Source organism: Myotis daubentonii, chromosome 14 (assembly GCF_963259705.1).
Source record: "Myotis daubentonii chromosome 14, mMyoDau2.1, whole genome shotgun sequence".
Taxonomy (NCBI): Eukaryota; Metazoa; Chordata; class Mammalia; order Chiroptera; family Vespertilionidae; genus Myotis; species Myotis daubentonii.
The window spans coordinates 30,492,749-30,517,610 of NC_081853.1; the positions used below are offsets into that span (position 1 = coordinate 30,492,749).

Below are 24,862 nucleotides of genomic sequence, written 5' to 3' on the forward strand. Positions count from 1 at the left end.
GACAATCAAAAGGCCCTGATTGGCCCTGATTGCCGGCCAGGCCTAGGGACCCTACCTGTGCACAAATTTCATGCACCAGGCCTCTAGTATTTCATAAAATAACAGGATGTTACAAATCACCAATCAAAAACAATCCCACAGAAAACAGAAGGCCAACAGTCCAAGTGAAGATAAGATGAGTGGTATAATGACCATCTAGATAGAGAACAAAAAAATTCAAGTTGTATATAGAGATGGAAGAGACAAGACTTGATGATGGATTGAGGGGTGAAAAAGGAGTCAGATATGACACCTACCTGGCTTATAGCTACTGAGTGGATGACACCACCATTTAACAAAATGGTAAATACTGAGGAGTGGACAAATGGGGATGGGGGTGCAGATTAAGAGTAAAGGAATGAAGACTTGTTTTTATTATCTTTAAGTTCAAAATGCCTATGAGATATCCAAATGGCAATATCAAGGAAACAGATTGATATGTGGCATATTGCATTTCAAAGACAGCTAAGATAGAATCTCCCATCCTATTTGTTTTTCTTACTAAGTGATTTAGACCACACCTCCAAATGGGAGGAGAGCCAGTGAATCTGGGTATGCTTATTACTATGCAGAATTAAAGCTACTCAACTTCTAAGGCTGTCATAAATGGTATTACAGCTTCTGCCGAACACCCTAGAGATGCTTGTTTATGGAGCTATGATGAAGCCCAAGCAGCCTCTATAGAGATCCACATGGAGAGGAATCAAGGTCCCTAACCCACAGCCAGCCAAACAGGTCTCAGCCAACTGTTAACACCAACTTGTCAACAATGTAAATAAATTTATTTTTAAAATAGAGAAAATGATATCCAAGCTAGAATTCTTTATCCAGACAAAATTATTGAGCATAAATATAGTGTAGACATTTTAAGACATACAACCAAAAATTTCTCTTGCTGCTTTTCTTAGAAAGCTATTGTCTGATTTGCTTCACCCACCAAAAAGGAGGAGTAAACCTCAATGAAAGAGGACAATAATACAGGAAATTAAATTCTAGAGAGACAAATGGGATACCTAAGGTGATAGTAAAGAGGATTCCCTGAATGCTAACTGATCCTATATAATAATCCTATATAATAAAAGGGTAATATGCAAGTAGACCGAAATAAATCTTTCAGGCCAGCCTAAATGATAACACATGGAACTTAGAAACAAGCCATCTCCACCCAAACCCTCTCCACATGCAAATCACAGAAACATTGGGAGGCGGGGGCAATGCGGGTAAGGGAGGTTATTGTTTAAGCCATTCAGTTTTGGAGTGATTTTTATACAGCAGTAGATAATGGATATAATATGACTCTGGCATTCAGGGCAGAGATCTTCCCTAAAGACATAAATTTGTGAACCAGCCACATACCAATACTATTTAAAATCATAGGACAGAATGAGATCATCTAAGAAAGAGTGATGATGCTCTAAAACAGGGGTCCTCAAACTTTTTAAACAGGGGGCCAGTTCACTGTCCCTCAGACCATTGGAGGGCTGAACTATAGTTTAAAAAAAAAACTATTGCCAAAACCGGTTTGGCTCAGTGGATAGAGCGTTGGCCTGTGGACTGAAGGGTCCCAGGTTCGATTCCGGTCAGGGGCATGTACCTGGGTTGCGGGCACATCCCCGGTGGGAGATGTGTAGGAGGCAGCTGATCGATGTTTCTCTCTCATCGATGTTTCTAACTCTCTGTCTCTCTCCCTTCCTCTCTGTAGAAAATCAATAAAAACAAACAAACAAACAAAAAAAAACTATGAACAAATTTCTATGCACACTGCACATTTCTTATTTTGAAGTAAAAAAACAAAAAGGGAACAAATACAGTATTTGTATTTGCATGTGGCCCGCAGGCTGTAGTTTGAGGACCCTTGCTCTAAAACTTCAATATAAAAAGCTAAACAAAGAAAAGACATCACTAATTCAACTTTAAACTCTTTGCCAATTGCCTAAATTATTGTCTAATACAGACATCAGGTATTCTATTATTTTCATTTTCAAAAATCTACCATCACATTCTCACATGCTCAAATCTGGAGTTACTGTTCTTTTATCTGATAACGAGAGGCCCTTTGCATGACATTTGTGCACTGGGAGGGGGGGGGGGAAGGGACGGTGTCTCTCAGCCCAGCCCAGGCAGGGAGCCCTCGGGGGATGTCCAACTTAGGACGGCTCCCCGTGGGGAGGGGGAGTGGGCCCAAGCTGGCAGTTGGACATCTTTAGCCTCTCTCACCACCGCCACTGCACTTACCAGCCATGAGCACAGCTCTAGCTGAGTGGCACTTCCCCTGTGGGAGCATACTGACCACCAAGGGGCAGCTCCTGCATTGAGCATCCGTCCCCTGGTGGTCAGTGCTTGTCAGAGCGATTGGTTGTTCCACCATTTGGTCTACTTGCATATTACCCTTTTATTATATAGGATTATTATATAGGATCAGTTAGCATTCAGGGAATCCTCTTTACTATCACCTTAGGTATCCCATTTGTCTCTCTAGAATTTAATTTCCTGTATCATTGTCCTCTTTCATTGAGGTTTACTCCTCCTTTTTGGTGGGTGAAGCAAATCAGACAATAGCTTTCTAAGAAAAGCAGCAAGAGAAATTTTTGGTTGTATGTCTTAAAATGTCTACACTATATTTATGCTCAATAATTTTGTCTGGATAAAGAATTCTAGCTTGGATATCATTTTCCCTCAGATTTTGAGGGCATTGCTCACAGTCTTTTAGCTTGTGAGGTTGCACTTGAGAATGCTGAATCTCTGAAATGTGACTCATTTGCCCCCTAAGGAAGTTTATAGGATCGGCTTTGTCCCAGATATTACAAAATTTCACGACACACCTCAGTGTCTGTGTATGTGGATTTTTAAGCTAATAGGCTTCAAACCTACTCTATTCCACTGTGCTTTGTAATATGGGAGGGGGGCTGGAACCCTGCAAATCACACTTCTTTGCTAGCATGCTCTATCAGATAGCGTATAGGGGCACCAGAAAGACACTAGAACAAAGGAGGGAACAAAGAGATACTCCTTCAGGTCAGCATCAACCAACAACCAACAACCAATGACCTTCACTCTGCCAATAGCGGTGGTCTCAATAGCAGCATTGGTTCTAAGTTAGCCATTTTTTGCTTTTGTGTTTTACCTACCATTCCCAGACCAACCTCAGCAAGTCTCCTAAGATACCTACACTTCCTGAGCAGGCAGCTCAGAAATCTGAGTTTCACCTCCTCAGGGCCACTCTTCAAGTTTCTAAATTCTAATAAACCCAATCTCTTTCTTCTTCCAGCCCTAGGGACTAGTAATTATAGTAAATCCTCACTTAATATAGTTGACTAGTTCTGTGATTGTAAGTGAAACAATTTTATCATAAGCTAATTTATATAACAAGAGTTATATTCCTATGGCATTTCATTGAACAAGGAAACATGGTTGAACAAAATGACTTTATTCCACGACTTTAAGGATCTGCTATACTTACTAAAGTTACTGTTTCTGTGATATCTAAGTGTTTGCTTATTTCCTTTTCAGCTCCCCAATTATCTAGTGTATTGGTTTCTGAGGGCTGCTGTAACAAACACACAATGGGTTGGCTTAAAACAGAAATCCATACCACCTTTGTGGCCACCAGAAGTCTGAAATCAAGGTATGGGTGGGCCATCCTCTCTCTGAAGGCACTAATTAGCCAGTTAACTGTCACATGTCCAAAACAGAAACCATCCCCACACACCACGATATTTTGAATTTAATTGTGTCTATATATGCTTACGGTGTACAAAGGGTTAAGGAAGGATCTGTTCTAGGCCCTTCTTCCAGTTTCAGGTAGCCTCAGGCATTCTTCTGTGTGCATCTATGTCCAAATTTCCCGTTTTAAAATGCCAAACATATTGGATTAGAATACACTCTAATGATCTCACTATTAACTTGATTATCTCTATAAAGATTCTATTTCCAAATGAAATCATATTCCAACATGTTAGGGGTTAGGTCCAGCTGTGGGCAAACTACAGCCCACGGGCCAGATCCGGCCCGTTTGAAATGAATAAAACTGAAAAAAAAAAAGACCGTACCCTTTTATGTAATGACTAGGGGCCCAGTGCACGAAATTCGTGCACTGGGGGGGGGGGGGGAGTGTCCCTCAGCCCAGCCTGCCCCCTCTCACATACTGGGAGCCCTCAGGCATTGACCCCCATCACCCTCCAATCGCAGGATCGGCCCCTTGACCAGGCCTGACGCCTCTGACAGAGGCGTCAGGCCTGGGCAGGGGACCCTCATTTCCCCCCATCACTGGTTCTGCCCCCAGCCCAGGCCTGATGCCTCAGCCAGAGGCGTAGACCCCCATCACCCTCCGATCGCCTGATCGGCCCTTGCCCAGGCCTGACGCCTCCGCCAGAGGTGTCAGGCTTGGACAGGGGACCCCCATCTCCCCCCGATCACTGGCTCTGACCCCCGCCCAGGCCTGAGGCCTCTGGCCCAGGAATCATGCCTGGGCAAGGGACCCCCATCTCCCTCTGATTGCTTGCTCCACCCCCCGCCCAAGCCTGACGCCTCTGACCCAGGCTTCAGGCCTGGGCAAGGGGACCATCATATCCCTCCAATCCCCAGCTCCGCCCCCCCCCCCCCCCCCCCAGGCCTGATGCCTCGGCCAGAGGAATTGACCCTCATCACCCTCCGATCACCAATCACCGGATCGGCCCCTTGACCAGGCCTGAGGCCTCCGGCAGAGGTGTCAGGCCTGGGCAGGGGACCCCAGCCCAGGCCTAATGCCTCTGGCCAAGGCATTAGGCCTGGGCAGGGGACCCCCAGCTCCCCACGGTTGCAGGCTCCGCCCCTGCCCAGGCCTAACGCCTCTGGCCGAGGCGTCCGGCCCGGGCAGCGGGGACCTGCAGTGGCAGCGGGGGGCGCCGCGATCGCGCAGGCTCCGCCCCTGCCCCTGCAGGACGCCTCTGGCTGAGGCGTCTGGTTTGGGCAGCGGGACCTGCAGCTGCAGCGGCCCCGCGATCGTGAGCTCTGCTTTAGGCCCAGGCAAGGGACCCCTAGCTCCCGGGACTGCCAGCTTCGACCGTGCCCAGCTCCCATCGCTGGCTCCACCCCTACTTCCTGCTATCACTGGCCAGGGCGGCAAAGGCGCCTGATTCTCCGATCATGGCTGGGGGGCAGGGCAAAGGCGGCCCCAGGGCTGCCTTTGCCCTGCCCCCCAGCTCTTAGCTCCCCCCTGGGTTTCCGATCACTGTCAGTGGCAGGGGGCTTCTTCCTGCTTTCCCTTTCGCCTCCCTGCATTGTGCCTACATATGCAAATTAGCCGCCATCTTTGCTGGCAGTTAACTGCCATCTTAGTTGGCAGTTAATTTGCATATAGCCCTGATTAGCCAATGAAAAGGGTAGCGCCGTACGCCAATTACCATTTTTCTCTTTTATTAGTGTAGATGTTTACTTTGAATGTATATTAGTTCACACAAACACTCCATCCATGCTTTTGTTCCGGCCCTCCGGTCCAGTTTAAGAACCCATTGTGGTCCTCGAGTCAAAAAGTTTGCCCACCCCTGGGTTAGGACTTCAACATATCTTTGGGGGGAAGGGGCACAATTCAACCTATATCATCTTCCTAAACAACTCTTTATATTAAATTCTGTTATAAGTGGTGTGGCCTCCATTTTCCTGACTAGACCCGATTGAAAGTGTGTATCTATTTTCAACCACTGTCCTGGGCACCCAAAGGGCTCTCAATCTGCAAAATGTTTCTCAATTGTGGATTTTAAAAATACTTCACTGATATTTCTACTCTGTTCTTTCCTGTTCTCTCTCACTGGCACTAGTATTACTTGAAAGTTGATCTCCTAAACTGACCTTTTAATTTTCTTCTTCACCTATCTTCCACCTTTTCCTGTACGTTATGAGAGGTTTTCTCTACTTCTGCCCAATCTTTTCTTCTTCTTCTCCTCTAATTTTCAGCAGTTGTTTTTGTTTGTTTGTTTTTGTCTTGATTGGTCCAAATTCTTTTTTTCTATTTGTTTTGGTCTCATATTAAAAGCTTTTCTCATATTTAAAAGTAGGCTTTAAAAGCTGATAATGAATAACATAGTTTTTCCTCTTGGGCGAGTATAATAGTAAAAAGAAGCATCCTCTAAGTTCTGAATTGATTACCAGGTTCTGGGAGCCAAATAGGAGAGGTGGTTTCAATAAGGATCCTAACACTAAGCATATTTAATTTAATCCAAGTGTTTTCAGTAGGACACCTGCCTTTCAATTATGGTATGTCTACTGCCCAACCCTCTCTAAAAGATGCTTTATTTGACACCTACAGAGAATAAATTTTCAGTCTTCTGACAGGGAAGTCACTTAGCTATACAAATTGACAGAGACCTAGGTTGAAGCTTTTTTTAAAATAGCTTACTGAGATATAACTCACATGCTATGCAACTCACCCATTTAAAGTGTACATTTTCAATGGTTTTTAGTATATTGAGTTGTGCAACCATCACCACAATCAATTTTAGAACACTTAATCATACCAAAAAAAACCCTAGTACCCTTAATCAGGTATTTCCCTCGAATCTTCTCCTGCTCCAGCCCTAGGCAACCACTAATTTATTCTGTCTCTATAGATAATATATTTTCTGGATATTTCATACAAAGAGAATCATACAATATGTGGTCTTTTTGTGACTGGCTATTTCACTTACCATAATGTTTTCAAGGTTCACTCATGTTATAACATGTATCACCACTTCATTCCTTTTTATTGCCAAATAATATTCCACTGTATGGATATGCATTTTATTTACCCACTAGAGGCCCGATGCATGAAATTCGTGCAAGAGTAGGCCTTCGCAGCCCCGGCTTCGCCCAGAAGGTCATCTGGATGGTCGTTCTGCTGGTGGGCCGTTTGGTCGATTTGCATATTACACTTTTATTATTATAGATGATTCAATTGGTAGAAATTTGGGTTGTTTATTCTTTTTAGCCATTATGACTGACTGGGCTGGTTCATTTTTTGTTTGTCTTGTTAATCCTCACCTAAGGATATTTTTTCCCCACTGATTTTTAGAGAGCCCTGGTAGGTGTGGCTAGAATGGGAGGGAGGGAGGGAGGGAGGGGGGAGAAAGAGAGTAACATGGATGTGTGAGAGAGACATGGATTGGTTGCCTGGGGGGCAGAGGAGGTGGTGGTGAGAGGGGCATGATTGACCCACACTAGCCAGGGCTGAGCTGCTTCTTAAACAGTTTCAAGCAATCCTATTTTTAGCACCATTCTCACCCCTTTGACAAAAATGCCTGATGCTACCTATCTATTCCTGAGCCTGAGGATTCTTTTCTATTAGGATTGAACACTTTTTTAAGTCTACTAAGAAGTTTCTATTAGTCCATTTGCTTTCCAGTTTGCAAATTTTATTTCTTCTTGAATACTTTTTACCTGTGTAGTTCAAATCTTTAAAAAAATATCCTTTAGTGTATCACCTTAGTAAGCTTTGTAGTTAAAGCAAATGCATCTTTCACTTACCTACTTTTACCCAAAAGTCCTCTTAATTGTTTTTAGCCTTTATTCTTTCTACTATATGCATTTCATGGCTATAAACTTTCCTTTAAGCATGGCTTACCTCTTGCTCTTTTTTTTTTTTGTTATTAATCCTACCCGAAGATATTTTTCTGATTGATTTTTAGACAGAGTGGAAGGGAGGGGGAGACAGAGAGAAACAGTGATGCGAGAGAGACACATCGTTGGTTGCTTCCTGCACACAACCAAGCCTGCAACCACGGTACATGACCTTGAACGGAATTGAACCCAGGATCCTTTAGTCTGCAGGCTGATGCTCTATCCACTGAGCTAAACTGGTTGGGGCGGTATCTCGTAAGTTATATGTCATATTTCCATCACTCAGTTCAAAACAGTCTAATGTTATTTCTTCTTTACTCTCTGGGTTGCCTAGGAATATATTATTTAGTTTTCAAAACAGCTGACAATTTTTTAGTTATTTTTTTTGCAATAAACTTCTGGCTTAATTCCAGTATTTCAAAGCATACACTTTTCATATTTTTTTATGGTCCAGCATATGTCAATTTAGGTAAAATTTCCATAGGCAATTGAAAAAAAATCTATATTCTGCAGGTGCTGAGTGAAATGTTCAATGTATGTCATTTAGACTCATTTGTTAATTATGTTGTTCAAAATCTTTTTTTTACTTATTGTTCTACTAATTATTCAGAGAGTTATGCTAAAATATACCATACTATACTTATGAATTTGTCTAATTCTATTAGTTCTGTCAGTTTTTGCCTACTAGGTTAGCAAAAATTAGAATAATGACACAGAGTTAAGGAACACTATTTGTTGGTAAGATGTTTGTTTATGTTTTTATGAATAGCAGTTTGGCAACAGAAACATTTTAAACATTTATATCTTTGGACCCAGTTAGTTCACATCTAGAAATTAATTCTAAAGCTTTTAAATGTGCATCAAACACTGCTTAGCAGTTAAATGGATTAACATTCTCATTTAAACCTTATAGCAGCCATGGGCAAACTACAGCCCGCGGGCCGGATGTTTGAAATGAATAAAACTAAAAAAAAAAAAAAAAAAAAAAAGACCATACCCTTTTATGTAATGATGTTTACTTTGAATTTATATTAGTTCACACAAACACTCCATCCATGCTTTTGTTCCGGCCCTCCAGTCCAGTTTAAGAACCCATTGTGGCCCTTGAGTCAAAAAGTTTGCCCACCCCTGCCTTATAGTAATCTTTTGATTAGGTATCATCCCCATTTTACAGATCAGAAAAATGAGGCTTACAGTGGCCTATGCCCAAATAGTTATGAAGCCTATGTCAGAATTTAAGCTGACTCCAGAATATTTAAATTTATAAATACTGACATAGAAGAACATTTATTTATAAGGCCAAGTCAGAAAACAATATATAGCATGTGATCCTATTTTTTTTTAAGTGAGCATAAATTTGTATATTCATAGAAACAAATCTGGAATATAATATACATATTAAAAAATAAGTGACAAGATACCATTTAGAGGAGAGAAAGAATTACATAAGAAAACTGTAATGAGACTCCTCATACAATTAAGACTAAACATATTTGAGTATGTTTGCAGTCAGGACTTTAAAGAAAAGATATTTCCTATAACAATGTAATTCCTATTTCTCCCACTCTGACATCTGGCATGTGGCTCACATTAATACTCCCTCTCATTTCAGGTAGGAAAATACAATCACACATATATGTATGCATACACACACACACACTCTAGAGGCCCGGTGCATGAATTCATGCACAGGTGGGGTCCCTAGGCCTGGCTGGCAATCAGGGCCGATCAGAGTCAGGTCAATTGGGGACTGCCGGCCAGGGGAGGGACAGGCTGCATCCACCACCACCCACCCTTGGGTCCCCGTCCCACGGGCGGGGTTGGGAGAGGTGGTGACAGTCGCCAGCTGGGCACAGAAGGAACGGACGCCGCCAGACAGCCACAAGTGGTTGGCTGTGGGAGCGCACTGACCACCAGGGGGCAGCTCCTGTGTTGAGCATGTGCCCCCTGGTGGTCAGTGCGGGTCATAGCGACTGGTCGACCGTTTGTTCCGGTTGTTCAGTCCTAATGGTCGCTTAGGCTTTTATACATATAGATACATGTATATATACACATACTTACACATATACAGATTATTATGACCACCTGACGTTTGTAGGCAAATTAGCTATAATTTTGCACTGAAGTTGCTAGAAGGCCAGACCATTATAAATAGGGAAGCAGGTTGTTTACCACGACAGTAGAAGTGATATTTTTCTGAAGGTATGGGTAAACAATGCGATTTAACAGCCTTTGAACGTGGGATGATTGTTGGCGCTCGGAGCCATGGAGCAAAACAGCTGAATTTGTTAAATGTTCAAGAGCAGCTGTTGTTAAAGTGTTTAAAGACTGGACTATCAGCTGAAAATCTGGGTCTGAACATGCGAATTGTGGCTGTCAGCGACTAGTCAATGTTAGGGCAGAACGGAGAGTGGCAACACTGGTACAAGACAACTGAAGGGCAACAGTGCATCAAATTACCACAGATCTTAATCAGGGATCCTCTCAAATGATCTCTGAACGCACTGTTCACCATACACTGCATCGTATGGGATATGGAAGCCGAAGACCTGTTTGAACACCTTTGCTGTCTGCAGTTACCAAGATAAAACGTCTCCAATTTGCACAGGAACACAAGGATTGGACAGTCGAGCATTGGAAAAAAGTCATGTGGTCCAATGAATCACGTTTCCAGTTGCATCATGAGGATGGCAGAGTGAGAATTTGGCGGAAACAGCATGAAAGCATGCACCCCCACATGCATGAATAGAACCCTTCAAGCTGGTGGGGGCAGTTATGGTTTGGGGCATGTTTTCCTGGCATGATTTGGGCCCTTTAATTCGTGTGGAACAACATCTGAATAGCACAACATACCTAAGTATCGTTGCTGATCAAGTTCATCCTATCATGTTGATGGCGTATCCCAATGGAGATGGCTTCTTCCAACAAGACAATACGCCATGCCATGGTGCTCGTACTGTGCAGGAGTGGTTTCAAGAACATAAGGGAGACTTTACCTTGCTTGGGTGGCCACCACAATCACCAGATCTCAATCCAATTGAGCACTTGTGGGACGAAGTTAAAAGAGCCATCAGGCAGCTAGTTCCACAACCATCAGATCTCACAGAACTGGACAGTGCTATTCATCAGGCATGGTGTCAGATTCCTCACATCACCTTTCAACATCTCGTGGAGTTAATGCCAAGAAGAATCGCTGCAGTATTGAAGGCAAAACGTGGCCCAACGAAGTACTGATGGGGTGGTTATAATAATCTGGCCACTCAGTGTATATGTACTAGAAGCCCAGTGCAAGGCAATTGTACACTGGGGGTGGGGGAGTCCCTCAGCCCAGCCTGCACCCTCTCGCAGTTCTTAGCACTGCTGTGAAGGCAGGAGAGGCCCCCGCCACTGCCACTGCACTCGTCGGCCGTGAACCCGGCTTCTGGCTGAGCGGCACTCCCCCTGTGGGAGCACACTGACCACTAGGGAGCAGCTCCTGTGTTGAGCGTCTGCCCCCTGGTGGTCAGTGCACCTCATAGCAACTGGTCATTCTGCCATTCGGTTGATTTGCATATTAGGGTTTTATTATATAGGATATGTATTGTCACTGCCTGGAACAGCTTCTTGCCCAGAGCAGATTTATTCTGCCAGTTATGATTTTCCAACTACAGAGAGGGCTGATGAAAATGACTCATTTAAAATATGACTTGGGCTGTTCTCAATATTACAACTGCCCCTTTTCCCATTCTTCAAAGTACAAGCACCTATGTTTTGCACTTAGATGACAAGACAAAGAACAATGCATACATACGCATATTATGTGTTCTGTGACTTATTTCATCAACATTTTGCTTTTCCCACTCTTTGATATTTTACATTTTTTTAAAATCTCACAGCTCTGATAATAGAGTATATCCTACCAATTCTTAGTCATTACTTCCATGACATGCACTAAACTAATTAAAACAAAAAGCTCCAGGAAGTTCCAAGATTGTAAAGCTTGAGTGCAAGTAAAAATAGTAGTAGGCTAGAAACAGCTTTATTAAAGGAAACGGGAAACTTTGTAACAAGGACAGGGTAGGCAAATTTTTTCTGTGAAGAGCCAGATAAATATTTTAGGCTTTTTGGGACATACACAGTCTCTGTCATATATTCCTTTTTTATATATAAATCATTCTTAAATAAGGGCAGTACAAAGAGCATTTTTGAGGAGTTGCAGTTAAAACGGTGGAATACAAAAAAGTTTTTTAAAAAAGAAATTTACACAGGGCAAACAGGAAAGGAAACAATAAGCAACAAAATATCGGAAGCTAAAAGACAGATGGACAATGGCAACTACTCAGTGAACTCCAGAAAGGTGAAGCTAACCCTAACTCCTAAATAGGAGTTGAAAAATCCAATTTATACCTTGGCATTCTCAAAAGATTCAGGAACTGGTAGTACCTCATACTACTTAAATTGAGGCAAGTTAAATACGGAAGACTGGGTAAAAGTTGAGAAGCAGTTAAATCCCCAAATCTACCTGATGGTTGGCTACCCCACTCTGCTACTTAAATTGAGGCAAGAGTTAAATACAGAAGACTGGGTAAAAGTTGAGAAGCAGTTAAATCTCCAAATCTACCTGATGGTTGGCTACCCCACTCTAAATGAGGAGTAACTAGATGTAATTAAAGGTCTGCATACCCTACCGAAAGTGGGGGAATGAGAAATCCAGTCCCCCCAAACCCCCTCACACACACATAACCCTGGTGGACAAACTTTCAGTCCTCAAGCAGACTGAGTTTTCCCCTCATGAACCTGACACAAGAGGAAACACCTCTCATATAACAGGGTTTTCTCAAAAACTGGCTCACTCAAACCACCATGCAATTAAGTCCAGTATTTAAGTCACCATTAAATCAGGTTTATTATCAGAAGATAATAGCCAAAAATTAATGACTTTTGAAATAAGCCTCCAACATAAAAGTTAAAGGTCAATATAGAAGAAATAGTCTGCAAAAAGAAAAGAATATTTTTAAAGAAATAATAATTTGTAGCCTCAGAAATTAGAAAAGTACAACAATGAAACAAGTACAGGATGCTCTCTATACAAAAAATTTGAGAGAATAAAAAGAGCTCTTGGGAAATCAAATTCTTTTTTTCCCCCCAATAGTTTATTGATTTTTAGAGAGAGAGAGGAAGGGAGAGGGGGAGAGAAACATCGATGTGAGAGCATAGCATCCACTGGCTGCCTCCTGCATGCTCCCTACCAGGGATCAAGCCGGCAACCTGGGCATGTGCTCAGACCAGGATTCAACTAGCAACCTTTCAGTGCACAGGACAATGCCCAACCACCTGAGCCACACAGACCAGGGCAGGAAATTAGTATCTTGACAGCAAAAATGAAATTTTCAACAGAAGGCTTAGAAAATATTAAAGAAGCCTTTCACATAAAATAGAGCAAAAAAGATTATGAGATGAAAAACAGCAGAAAAAAACGAAGAGAGGACTAGCCTAAGAGATTCAAACAAATAAGAGAAGTTTCAGAGAGAAACAGAAGGAAGAGGAAACCACCCACTGTAATGGACTAAATTGTGTCACCCCAAAAATTCATGTTGAAACTCTAGATAAGGACTATAACAGACAACTGAGGGTAATGAGGTCATAAGGGTGGAGCCGTAAATAATCCAAAAGGACTGATGCCCCTAAAGAAGAAGAGAGCTAGAAAGATTCTGTGAAAAAGGAGACTGTCTATAAATCAGGAAGACATCTCATCAGAAACCAACCCTGACGGCACCTTGATCTTGGACTTCCAGTCTCAAGAACTGTGAGAAAATAAATTTCTGTTATTTGTCCCACCCAGTCTGTGGTATTTTGTGATGGCAGTCCCAGAAAACTAATATAACCATCAATGAAATAATTGAAGACTTCCCAGAACTGATGAACATAATTTTGCAAATTTGGAGGACACAATATCCAGGAAAACACAAAAAATGAATGCATGCCAAGTCACACACTCATTAAATTTCAGTACAAGAGATACAAAATTCCAGAAAAGCAGAAAACATTAGGATTAGGAATCAGAATGTCTTCGGAATTCTCAAAAGCTAGAAAATAACAGAGAGATGCCTTCAGCATTTTGAAGAAAAATTATTTCCAATCTAGAATTCATTACTGAACCAAATCAAGCAGGAAGACAAAAAAAGAAAAAAAATATTTTCATTAATGCAAGATTGCAACCTTTCACAGGAATCTATGGTGGTATATACTCCATCAAAAGGAGGCATCAAGTCCAGCCGGCAGTCGTTGAGTGTCAAACCTATGAACCAGGAGGTCAAAAGTTGGATTCCAGGTTGCAGGCTTAATCCCAGGTGGGGTGTGTGCAGAAGGGAGCCAATCAATGATTCTCTCTCATCATTGATATTTCTATCTCTCCCTCTCCCTTCCTCTCTGAAATCAATATATATATATATATATATATATATATATATATATATATATATATATATATATATTTCTTTCTTTTTTTTTTTTTTTTTAAAAAGGAGGGATCAAATTCACGGGCAACAGATTTAACACAGGGGAAAAGCAGAGTCACCAGTTTTGTTGTAAAAGGAGAAAGCTGGATCAAGCCGGTTCAAAAACTGGTAGACAAGGATAGTGCAATTCTACTCCCAGGTATTCATACCAAAAAGAAATGAGTTAGTCCAGCTGGTGTGGCCCAGTGGCTGAGCATCAACCCATGAAGCAGATCACAGTTCAATTCCCAGTCAGGGCACATGCCTGGGTTTCGGGCTCAACCCCCAGTAGGGGGCGTGCAGGAGGCAGCCGATCAATAATTCTCATCATTGATGTATGTGTGTGTCTCTCTCTCCCCCTTCTCCCTTCCTCGTAGAAATCAATAAAAACATTAAAAATAAAAAATATGTGTGTATGTCTACTAAAAGACTTCTAAGTAAATGTTTTTAACAGCTTTATTCATAATAGTTAAAAAACTGGGGAAAACCAAACACCCATTAGTAGCTCATTTTTTAAAATTGTGTATTATTTCAATGGAATACTATCATCAGTGGGGGAAAAAAATAAAATAAAAAAACTATTGCTGCACCTAATATCATGGATAAATCTCATAAACACAATGCTAAGCAAAACAGCCATCCACAAAAGAGTACATACTGTATGGTTCCATTTCTATTAAGTTCAAGAACGGGCAAAAATAATCTAAGTCAGAATAGTGATTTCTTTTGAGGATAGGAGATACTGATTGAGAAGCATGACAGAGTATTCTGGAGCACTACAAATAGTCTCTATACCTTGATCTGGGTGATGGGTATATGTCTACAAATGCAAAAATAGGCCTTTTAAAGAAAAAAAAAGAAAGAAAAAGAAAAACTTCCCCTGGAAGAATTCTGGGAAGAAGGGGTTGTACACAAAATATTCTAAATGTTTCTAAAAGTAAAAATTGTTATCATTCAAGAACATGTAGTACCTTGAGGTGATCAAGCATTTCCAAAGAAACATTTCCAATGCCTTAAACATTTCTGTAATATAGCTGGAATACAAGGCACATTAAATTCTTCACTATATCTATTATTTGAATTGATCTAGAGGCAAGATGATTTGGGAAACATGTACTGAAATTTTTGGAAGGCTGATTCTTTAAAAACAAACAACAAAATCCTTTTCAGATGCATCTGTTTTTTAAAAGATTTCCCCAAGCCATATTCTCACTGCTTTATTCAATTGGTCTGTATGAACAAAAGTGGAAATTATTCATACCATACTTATGTCCTTAAGTACAATTTCAGGAATAAAAAAAGAACAAGAATCAGTGTTTCAACTGTTTATTTTAGCAGATAGTTTACTTAAACAAATAAAAACCATTATAAACAACCAAAAGTTAAAAGAATAATAGCTTCTAAACTTGTTTCAGACCAAAAGAGTAAAGCATCCTCTCCAGAGATATTTCACCTGATAGCTTTCTGTGCTACCTACCTGTCTTACATCATTCAACTCTTGCTATATAAATAAATGTGAAAAAGCAACAACACCGCCGAAACCGGTTTGGCTCAGTGGATAGAGCGTCGGCCTGCAGACTGAAAGGTCGCAGGTTCGATTCCGGTCAAGGGCATGTACCTTGGTTGCGGGCACATCCCCAGTAGGAGGTGTGCAGGAGGCAGCTGGTCGATGTTTCTCTCTCATCGATGTTTCTAACTCTCTATCTCTCTCCTTTCCTCTCTGTAAAAACTCAATAAAATAAATTTTAAAAAAAAAAAAGAAGAAAAAAAGAAAAAGCAACAACACCAAGGCAGCCCTAGCTGGTTTGGCTGGGTAGATGGGGGTCAACCTGCGGAGTGAAGGGTCCCGGGTTCGATTCCAGTTAAGGGCACATGCCTGGGCTTCAGTGCTCGATCCCCAGTGGGGGACATGCAGGAGGCAGCCAATCAATGATTCTCCCTCATCATTGATGTTTCTCTCTCTCCCTCTCCCTTCCTCTCTGAATTCAATATATATATATAAAAATATCAAGGCAACCCTGTGTGTGTGTGTGTGTGTGTGTGTGTGTGTGTGTGTGTGTGTGTGTGTGTATAAATATCAAGACTGCTATTCAGAGAACTTTAGAGTTAAGGGGGGGGAGGGAGGAATATGAAGAGCAAATGTATGTATAAAAGATCTAACTTCCCAAAAAGAACAAATGATTTTTAGAATGTTTTGCTCAATAAGTGGATTGCTCAATAATATGGTTCTTCACAGATGAACAAAGTGACAAAGTAGCAAAATGTAAAAGTGTTACTGTTCTAAGAATCAACAAGATCACTTTTAGAAAAATCATTACATTTATCAGCGGTTCTCAACCTGTGGGTCGCGACCCCTTTGGCGGTCAAAGGACCCTTTCACAGGAGTCGCCTAAGACCATCCTGCATATCAGATATTTACATTACGATTCATAACAGTAGCAACATTACAGTTACGAAGTAGCAATGAAGATAATTTTATGGTTGGGTCACAACATGAGGAACTGTATTTGAAGGGCCAGAAGGTTGAGAACCACTGAATTAAGGGATAAAGCCTCAGGGGTTTCCTCCAAACCATCACATTGTTCCCATTTACTTTCAAGGCCCCCAAATATTCAGTCTCTTTATCAAGAGATTCAAACAAACTCCAGCAGTAAAACTTTTAAGAGATTCATTCACTTTTTAGTGAGTCAGAAGACACAACTGTAGAGAACATTATTTTTGTTTGTGCTGTTGATACATCTAACAAGCATAGAAAAAGACTGCAAGTATACTTTTAAATCATTGTTTCAATTGATCATGAAGGTTCCCCTGTCCTCATAAAAAAAAGTTCTGAATTTATAGAAGGCATAAATACACAAAATGCAAAGTAATATGAAGTAAGCAATAAAAAACAACATTGCAAGAGATGAGTAGTATAGTTTCATAAAGAATAAACAGAAAATTTGTAAAAACACACAGTACTAGAGTTAGGAAATCAAAGGTTAAGTCTCAGCTCTGACACCATCACTAGATGTGTGCATTTTAATTCAGATATTCTGTATGGGTTGCATTTTCCTTATAAACAGAAGGTGGAATTCCAACCTTCCCACAATACTGTCCCACGATATGATGATACAAGCCCACATCAGATTAAAAAACTAAAGGAATGATAAAACAATAAAGGCTATGGGTTCAAAAGAAAACAATGCAGAGAACAAAAGATCTGGAAGGCTGCACTGATGGACCAAAAATGAAACTTAACAAAATTTGAGTTCCTTTGCTATTTGGGTACCTTAGGAGGGCAATTTTCTTTTAAAAGACTAGGCAGGCTATGCGTAGACATTCAAAGTCTCAACAGATATAAAGGTAGAAAAATACAAAGTCTAAATGAGAACCAGAGATTGGTTTGGTTAGGTCAGTGGTTGGCAAACTGCGGCTCGTGAGCCACATGCGGCTCTTTGGCCCCTTGAGTGTGGCTCTTCCACAAAATACCGACTTCTGAGCATGGGCCACGAAGTTTCAATCACACTGTACATGCGCACCCGCACATGGTATTTTGTGGAAGAACCACACTCAAGGGGCCACCGAGCCACATGTGGCTCGCCAGCTGGAGTTTGCCGACCACTGGGTTAGGTGGACAGTTCCTACAGAGAAACTGTGCTGTCATTAGGAAGAACAGGTTTTGAGCAGATTGTTAAAAGGCTAGTAATGTGAACCATAGTCTATAGCAGCGGTTCTCAACCTGTGGATTCGCGACCCTTTCACAGGGGTCACCTAAGACCATCCTGCATATCAGATATTTACATTACGATTCATAACAGTAGCAACATTACAGTTATGAAGTAGCAATGAAAATAATTTTATGGTTGGGTCACAACATGAGGAACTGTATTTAAAGGGCCAGAAGGCTGAGAATCACTGGTCTATAGGTAACGGGGAGCTATTGGTTTAACAATGAGAGATACATTCAAAACATTATTTTATGATTAGGACAGGCCAGTGTGGCTCAGCAGTTGAGTCTTAATCCAGGAACCAAGAGCTCACTGGTTCGATTCCTGGGTTGCAGCTTAATCCGCACGAGGGGGTGTGCGGGAGGCAGCTGATTGATGTTTCTCTCTCATCTCATGGATGTTTCTCTCTATCCCTCTTCCTTCCTCTCTCTCTAAAAATCAATAAAAACATATTTTTTAAAAAACAGATTAGGCAGAAGGTTGGATATACTGAGTAGGAAGAAAAGGCAGACAGAAAACTTAGTTAAAAGCTTGAGGAAATAAACAGGTATCTGAGAGAAATTTCAAAAAAATGGCTGAAAAATTAGCCAATGATATGTGAATCGAGGAAATCAAAGGTAAAACCAAGATTTGTGTCTGGGCAATTGAAAGCATAATATCACCATAACATATGGAATCAATTTTGAAGGAAAGACTATAAATTCTAACTCTGAAATAGTTTAGTGAGGATCATCCAGACAAAATTGTTGCCTTCATCTTTAAATGTCATTTCTGGCCCTGTTAGTTGTCTTCCTAAAACAGCACAGCAGAGTATTTATGAAGATCTTTTAAGTGCTTAGTGATTTCCAGAGTTTCCTCTGATTTTTATGTATCAACTAAATGATGATTTAATCTTCTGGTGTAGGTAGAGAACATTTGGTACTTTTCTATATTAAAAGTTATAAAACTATGATAAGAAAAAAGGACTACATCTGTATTTATCAAATCAAGTCTTCCTGACAAGTAATTTGTAACAATAATCACATCAAATCTACCTTGAACTTTGGCAGGTCCAAAAGGTCCATAAGAAAAATAAACCCAGGGCACAAAGTCTCTCTCAATAAACTAAAAAGACATTGTATGTATGCTTCAAGTTTTATTTACATGGACTAAAAGATAGTGCTTAGAAAAATAAAGTACACGATTTAAAATTAAGCAAGTGAACAAGCACAGTTAAGGAGTCTTGAACACTTGGCAACTAGTGTTCACAGATACCACAGCTAATTCTCACAGATCACAATTTTCCCAAAGAAAAAAATCTCAGAGTTTGTAATCAAGATGGAATGAAACTACCAATGCATATTTCTTGACTATCCAACTGTGAATGGGATGCCTATTTAAAAACTGAATATTATCGACAATTCCCAAACAAAACCTTCTTCCTGAATTCTCACCCTTCACTTGGTGACCTCGCTGAAAACTGAACCTTTAGGCACAGTGCTCTCCAGATGCTTAATAAGCTGTACAGTTGAGTTTTCATAAATCTACCAAAGATTTTCAAAAATGAGTAACTTCTGCAACACTTACCCATTTTGACCGGACACTGAGCTTCTTTGCTTACCACCCAAGGTGGGATTTAAAAAAATTCTCCTTAACTTCATTCTTCCCTACCTTGTCAGCTTTCTTACAGAATCGAATGGGTAGAATTATTTTTAGCTGATCAGTTCATCAGCTCGAATTTAATTGAGCGTCTATAATGTCACTGTTCTCAGCCCTGAACAAAACCCAGCTTCCTGAGCTTCTAACGGCAAATTTAACTTTTATGGGAACGCATAAGGTTACCAAATCAGCCAACCAAGGTCGGTTTTTACCGGATATATTACAAGGCAAGTCAAAAGCTCACAACCCAAGCAACTCAGGTAGGAACCTACCACAGGTCCCTCCGATGAAAATACCCCCGATCTCCCAAGGACCAGGGAACCGGCTGGGGCGGGGGCTGGGGCTGGGGCTGGGGGAGGGGCAGAGGGAGCATCCCGAGGATGTCCACCCGCCGCACGGGGCTCAGGCTAGAGGCGAGCGCCCCCCTTCCCTCCTCTCCCACGTCCCTACCTTCCTGCCTGCATTAGGTCACAACCGGCAACGGGATTTGGGGAGGAAAAGAAGCAGAGAAGCACGCACGCCGCACACTGGACCTCCCAACCTCGCACGGGTGGCCGCCCGGGGTGCTCACCGGGACCGAGCACTCCGGAGGCGGACAGGAAAGCCGCGGGGCCCCGCCTCTCACCCCCGAGGTAGTGGCCGGAGGGTCGCGCGAAACCTCAGTGCAGACGCCCAGGCCGGGCCGACGGGCCTCCCCGCCCCCTTCGGCTCAGCTCCGGGCCGGCAGACGGCGCCCGGGGCTAACTTCGCCTGGGAAGAGGAAGCGACGCCGCGAATAGCAGGCTGTGTGAGCGCCAGGGACAAGGAGGGGCTCCCCGTGCATCTGCCCGCCGGCAAGGCCGTCTCTCCGTCCCTCTGCCGAGCCTCGGCGGCCCCAGCTCACCTGACGAGAGCACCCAGACGCCGCCGCGGCCGCCGCGATGGCCGTTACGGCACGAGGCCTCCGCTCAGCCGCCGCGTAGCTCTGGGGAAAGGGGCGGGGCTCGCGCAGCGGGCGGGCGGAGATGCAACGCCGACTGGCCGCGAGGCTGTGGGCGGGTCCGCTCGCAGGAAACCCTCTCTTGACCTCCTCTGATAGGCTCGGTCTCCCCGTCCCTTCCATCCGCCGCACCGGGATTGGGCGGAGCTGCCTGTCAGTCAAGCGCTGTGCTGGGCGTGGACTGAGCTGAGGCTGCGCGGCGGAGAACGAGCCGGAGAGTGAGAAGCGCCGGCCTTCATCAGGCTCCCGTCGCTTTTTTCCTCTCCGGCTGCCTGCTGTGGGCCCTCCTCCTCCGCGCTGCGGAGAGAGACTCCACAGCCAAAAAAAAAAAAAAAAAAAAAGAATGACTGCTTCCCGAGGTCAGCCCCAGCCGCTCTGGGATCTTCCTTCGGGTCTCTGCACCTGAAAAGAGTCTTGGCAGATGAAGATTCTTGGGGGCAGACAGCAAAAAAAGAAAAACCAAAAGGCCTGAAAATGGGAACTTGGGAGAAAAATGTAAGACATATGCTTAATTTAAGCCACAACCTGAAACAGAGTCCGAGGACCTTCGAAGGGTCCTGGTGTGTAGGGAGCATCCAGGCTTGCCTGCAGTGGTCATGCTGCGAAGAGAAAGGACAGTGACTTTCGGGGACAGGTCTGCCGGCTCTCAGGGGCTCAGCCCCAGCCCCCTGCCTGGCCATCAGGAGCCCGACACGAGCTGCAGCCCCGCAGCCCGCAGCCGGCCCCATGCCTTCCTCGCCAACTTCTCAGGGACCCTGCGTGGGGTGTTGGTCTTTTCCCCATCCACGCTGTTGAAGTAGTTTCCCCGCATCCTATTTAAACTCCTTTTAAGGTAGGAACCATACCAGCTTTCAGTTTTCCCCCAGTGCCTGGCACGCGATAGCACGTCAGTAAATATCGTTGAAGGCATTATCAGTACCTCGCCCTTCCCCAACTTTCATCCCGGCCCTGACTTTACGTCCCACGAGTTCACACCTTTCTGCATTGAACTTCAAAATTATTCATTTGAATACCGGTGATTGTATGTGGTTTGCTTGCCATATACAGGATCCCAAGGTCGACCTCAAATCACCAGCGGCCGCATCCTGGCTTCAAGTAGGCTGAGGCAAATAATGTCATGAAACTCTGAACAACAGCTACTCTCTCTCTCTGTTTACATCTTATTATTGGCATCTGCAGTGAATAATGTAAGTGAATTTTGAATTTACTATTAGGATCTCAGTGCCGTATTTTATCATGGCTGCCTCCCAAAACTTATATATTGAACCCTAACCCCCCATCTGGCTATATTTGAAGATAGGGCCTTTAGGCAGTAATTAAGTTGACTGAGGTGGTAAGAGTGGGGTCCTAATCTTACAGGATTAGTGTCTTTATAAGAAGAGACACTAGAGAGCTTGCTCTCCGTCTTCACCATGAGAGGACACAGTGAGAAGGCAGCCATGTACAAGACAGAAAGAGAGATCTCGCCAGAAGCTGACCATGCTGGCACCCTGATGTGGAACTAAGCCTGCAGAACTGTGAGACATTTTTATTGTTTGAGCCACTCACTCTGTGGCATTTTGTTATGGCAGCCTGAGCTGACTAATACAACACTTTTTTTAAAAATATATTTTATTGATTTTTTACAGAGAGGAAGGGAAAGAGATAGAGAGTTAGAAACATCGATGAGAGAGAAGCATTGATCAGCTGCCTCCTGCACACTCCCCACTGGGGATGTGCCCGCAACCAAGGTACATGCCCTTGACCGAAATCGAACCTGGGACCCTTCAGTCCGCAGGCCGACACTCTATCCACTGAGCCAAACCGGTTAGGGCTACAACACTTTTATTGATACACCTTATAAAGTTTATGGACTGAGGTATGACACTCATTTTTTTAAGCTGGAGAAACCATTGTCCAGAAGTTAAAAGTATTTATCCAAAATCACAGTGCGAACTGTTAGGGAAACCTAGCTCAATTCAATACTATTTACACATTTAACGTGTTAGGGGCAGGGGGATGTGAATACAAATACAATGGGTAAAGTAATCCTTGCCATCAGGTAGCTTATGCCACCTACCTTAAGTAGGGAAAATATACCCAGGAAAAAATATGCTTAAGTCATAAGTTTAGTTTTTATTTTGAAAAGGAATATGTATTTTGAATGGGCCAAGGATCAGAACAGACCCTTCATAAGACTGCAGATTTCTTGACAACCATGTGCCACCTGTTTAAACAATAGAAGAATTAAGGGATTTTAAAGTGTTTTAGTTCCTTGTAAATATGTTTTTTTAAATATATATTTTTAGTGATTTCAAAAATAAACTAATCTCATTTAAAGAAGTCTAAAAGAGCCCTGGTGGGTTTGGCTCAGTGGTTGGACCATCAGCCCGCAGACTGAAGGGTCTCAGGTTCCATTGCTGTCAAGGGCAGGTACCTGGGTTGCGTGATTGATCCCCAGCACATCAGCATCAGTCTGGGTGCGTGCAGGAGGCAACCGGTTGATGTGTCTTTCTCACATTGATGTTTCTGTCTCTGTCCCTCCCCTCCCTTCCACTCACTCTAAAAAATCAACGGAAAAATATCCTCCGGTGAGGGTTAACAACAACAAAAAGTTGAAAGACCAAATAGTTAATTTATTTAAGACTTGTTAAAACAAAAAGTTATACCTAAGCCCAGCCAGCATGGCTCAGTGGTTGAGCACTAACCTATGAACCAGGAGGTCACTGTTCGATTCTCGGGCAAGGAACATGCTTGGGTTGTGGGCTCCATCCCCAGTGTGGGGTGTGCAGGAGGCAGCCAATCAACGATTCTCTCATCATCATTGATGTTTCTATCTCTCCCTCTCCCTTCCTCTCTGAAATCAATAAAAATATTTTTAAATGAAAAAGAGAAATTAAAAGTAAGGAAAGAGCGATGAAAGAGGAATGGTAGATAGGCATAAAGTAATATATCAAATTGTAGTATGATGTAGTTAACAGGAATGGAGTCCATGTTCTTATGGGGTAGGAGTTATTCCAGAGGCTTCCTTTCACACGATGTCTTCCCAACTTCCAAACATAAGCATGCATGTTACTTCTTTTACCAGAACTCAAACGAAAAACAGTAATCACCCTTGCTAATTAGTGCTGAGTGGACCAGGGTCTAAGCAGAATAAAATGACAAAATTTAGGTCAAAAGTTATAAGACCTAAGGACTGGAAATGGAGCTTTAGATGGGTAGCTAATCTGTCTGGGATGAAAACTTGCATTAATTCCAAAGGAAGCATATAGGAAGACAAGGAAGGGAAAAAATGAGCCTCCATGTCTCAAGGCCTTTCCCAGGAAACTACTGATAGCTCATGGTTAGAACTGATTCGAGAGCATGATCTGTTTTAGCATTAGCAGGCAGGGCTCTTTAGGACCAAAAAGAACCATATCTACTAATCGAGAAGTATCTAATCACAGGCTCAACTGTGAGGTATAGAAATTAGTGGACCCTGGGAACTAAATTTCTGGATTGAGCATTGCTATGCTTTTATGGGAATTAATTCAACAAAAATGTTTTAAGAATCCACTCTGTAATAGGCACTATAATAAGTGCTGGAGATCTAAAGATCAGTCTTAAACTTAAAGGAGTTCAATCCAGTGTCAGAGAATGAAATTTAAACAGATACTTATTATTAATAGAGTAAGTACAGCAATACTATGTACAGGGGAACATTAAGCCACTGTGGAAGGGGAGTTGCGTGGTTAGGCTAGTCAGACCATTAAGTAGGCAAAAGAAGGGATTCTTACATAGAGGAGTCTGCATAAAAATTCTATTACACAATAGTAGAATATTGCTGGAGCAGAAGATGACTGGAAATGTAAGCAATATTGGGTTGTTGAAGTTAAGGACCTTAAACTTTACCCTGTAGACAATGAGAAGCCATTAAAGGGTTTCTTTTAGCACGTTAACATGTCATTCTGTTCTTTTTTGGCCTCATTGTTTCTGATAAGAAACCAGCTGTAATTCTTTTTTTTTTTTTTTTTTTTTTTTTTTTTTTTTTTTTTTTGTTTTTTTTTTTTTTATTGCTTAAAGTATTACAAAGGGTATTACATATGTGTCCATTTTATCCCCCCGCCCTAGACAGTCCCCTAGCCTCCCCTATCACCCAGTGTCTTATGTCCATTGGTCACGCTTATATGCATGCATACAAGTCCTTTAGTTGATCTCTTACCCCACTACCTCCTGCCCCCCAACCCTCCCCGGCCTTCCCGCTGCAGTTTGACAATCTGTTTGAGGCAGCTCTGCCTCTGTATCTATTATTGTTCAAAAGTTTATAATGGTCTCTATTGTCCATGAATGAGTGAGATCATGTGGTATTTTTCCTTTATTGACTGGCTTATTTCACTTAGCATAATGCTCTCCAGTTCCATCCATGAAGTTGCAAATGGTAAGAGTTCCTTCCTTTTTACAGCAGCATAGTATTCCATCGTGTAGATGTA

General features: G+C 42.4%; 1 protein-coding gene across 1 annotated transcript in view; it reads right to left on the minus strand.

Annotated features, from left to right (window-relative positions):
* The window catches only part of NCK1 (NCK adaptor protein 1), a 69,345-nt gene extending 48,889 nt beyond the window's left edge, over positions 1-20,456 (minus strand). Inside the window, exon 1 of the mRNA XM_059663848.1 lies at positions 20,319-20,456. The gene's annotated coding sequence lies outside the window, so the exon portion shown is untranslated. The remainder of the gene's footprint in view (positions 1-20,318) is intronic.
* Positions 20,457-24,862: the final 4,406 nt, after the last annotated feature.